This window comes from Amblyomma maculatum, chromosome 1, assembly GCF_055883805.1.
Source record: "Amblyomma maculatum isolate TAMU_Amacu chromosome 1, ASM5588380v1, whole genome shotgun sequence".
Taxonomy (NCBI): Eukaryota; Metazoa; Arthropoda; class Arachnida; order Ixodida; family Ixodidae; genus Amblyomma; species Amblyomma maculatum.
Window position 1 is genome coordinate 272,840,275 of NC_139344.1, and position 2,605 is coordinate 272,842,879.

Below are 2,605 nucleotides of genomic sequence, written 5' to 3' on the forward strand. Positions count from 1 at the left end.
GCGTCCCAGTGGTTGTTCCTGCTAGCGCTCGTACTCATCCAACCAATCGTCAACGTCTGGCTTGTCTTCGCTATTCGCCATGCGAGGTTGGCGGATTTTCGTGAGTATGACTGGCTGAGCAGATGTTGCCGGGGTAGTAGGGGCTGCCTCGGAGGTCATAGTGGCCGTTGTTGACGTTGTGGACCCAGGTATAGGTGGCGGCCACTGCGCAAATCCACCTTTTGGAAGTATAAATGGGCTTATCTGTGTTCACGGGGATCATTAGTCATCTCCAGCAAGATGATACGTAGCAGGGTTAGTCCAAGAAACACAACAGCTGATGACTTGCGTGAATGTACCTTGGCACCTCAGCACCAACCGTTGCTACCAGTTCGTATTCTGTCTCTGTTGTTCATCGTCGTCTTCTGCCTTCTGCAATGCCATGCATAAATGAAACTATATATATATATATATATATATATATATATATATATATATAGGGGGAAATGAGGGTGCTCGTTATAATATATGAAGGAAAGAAGCCAACAGTCGCTGAGGCGAAGGAAAGCGTTGGGGATGGTACTTTGTCCTTTTTTTAATTTTCACTTGGATTATTCCAGAAATTACTAATGTAATCGGTTTAGGGGAAAGATAAACACAAAGTAGAAGAAAAAACAATGTGCCGATGGTGGGAACCGAACCCGCGAACTCCGAATATCGCGTCCGGTGCTCTACCAACTGATCTACAGTTGAGGGTGGCGCTGGTGAACACTCTCAAGGTTCGTATACAGACAACATAAATACCCAAGAAAGTAGCAGGGGGGACAGCGGCCGATGTAGCTCAGTTGGTAGAGCACCGGACGCGATATTCGGAGGTCGTGGGTTCGGTTCCCACCATCGGCACGGTGTTTTTTCTTCTACTTTGTGTTTAATTATCTTTCCCCTAAACCGATTACATTAGTAATTTCTGTAATAATCCAAGTTAAAATAAAAAAAAGAGGAAGTACTATCCCCAACGCTTTCCTTAGCCTCAGCGACTGTTGGCTTCTTTCCTTCATATATATATATATATATATATATATATATATATATTGTGGAAGAACGCCAGGTCGAGATGGCAAGGCAAGAGATGCCGTGTCTGGCGTTTATTCCGATGGACAGAACCCAAGCGCGTGCCGGAGCCGGCGCCGCGGGACGATGATAATGGTATGTTCAAGAGGAAGAAGAAGATCATGGTATGTACAAATGAAATAAGATCCGTGGAGGGCTCACAATATATAGTTTGCTTGTGACTAATGGGCGAGGGAAATTCAAACAGGATGTCACACAACTTTCCCGATTATCTTATTTTAACAACAGTGTATATATATATATATATATATATATATATATATATATATATATATATATATATATATATATATATATATATATATATATATATATATATATAAGTTCCGTTCTAGAAACCTTCTACGCTGGTCTTTTATTGTGGCGCTACCCTGCGATTCCCGATAGTGGTGACTGGGACTTGATTCTGAAAAGCTTAATTAAAGAGAAATCATAATTTCCAAGATTTGCGGTCGTGGTGGCCGATCCGCGTGCGTGTCCTCTCCACCGATAAGAAAGCAGCGCATCGAGACGTCATTACGGGCACAGACCTACATGCGCGCGCGAAGCTATTGCAATAACGCGAAGACAGGCTGCGTACGCGCGGCTGACGCTGCGCGCCTTCATCATCCGTTAGGATCGTGAAATGGATAGCCTATTATAAGCCTAAGAATGCAGGTCGATAACCCAAAAATCTTTCGGACCAGAGAAAAACATGGCGAGAGCTACACGCGCTCGGGCCCTATAGTGATCAGGACGGTTCATATGACAGTACCCCCCTGAAGGGGTATGAGAAGCTCTCACGCTGCCTGTTTTCATTGTAGTATTTTACTGAAAAGCGATAAAAGTGCAACACAAGAGCCAGCAGCGTTGCACATAATCAAACACCATGCCCGAGTTTCTGGCACGCAAGGGCATCGCATAAAGACATTTGGGGCGAGTGCCTTTTTCTACCCCTGCAACGCACTTTGAAAATTTACCATCTCCAGCTTCTAATGCTAGTATACTTGGTTATGCCGATTCTCAAATAAAGCTCCCTTATAAGCTCAAAAAAAAAAAAAAGAGAAAACAAGGGTACCACTGGCCAGCTGTTGGCAAGAATGTCCGGGAAAGAGCGCTAGGTATTCTGTATTAGTTATGCGCACGTGCCCTCAATATATAATAATTAATTTGTTTGCAGCGTATGGGTGGCTTCACGAACGAGGAAGATGACAGAAACTTTTGCGCTCTATATTGAAGCGATAGCTTTACTACGCGAGGTAAAGCCAAGGTCACCGTGTGCTTCCGATGACCTTCAAACAACTTCAAGGTGAAATAATTGGTTCACAGGAAAGGAAAGGCGCAGTCACAGTTGTGCTGTGGACACCGCGCTTTAAAGGAAGGGAGGAGAGTGAAAGGTCAACTGACGTGGGAAGTAGTTAACGCGTGAGCAGCTGCTTGGCGATACGCATGTTCGCTGACGTCAATCTCGAGTATATATAGACGCGCCTCTGCCGTAGCCGCGCCATGGACTCGG

At 44.7% G+C, this 2,605-nt stretch overlaps 1 non-coding gene across 1 annotated transcript; it reads left to right on the plus strand.

The window, feature by feature from the left end:
* The first annotated feature begins 809 nt into the window (after positions 1 to 809).
* On the plus strand, positions 810 to 882 carry TRNAS-CGA (transfer RNA serine (anticodon CGA)). Its single transcript has one exon. It is a non-coding gene; the product is annotated as a tRNA-Ser (tRNA).
* Positions 883 to 2,605: the final 1,723 nt, after the last annotated feature.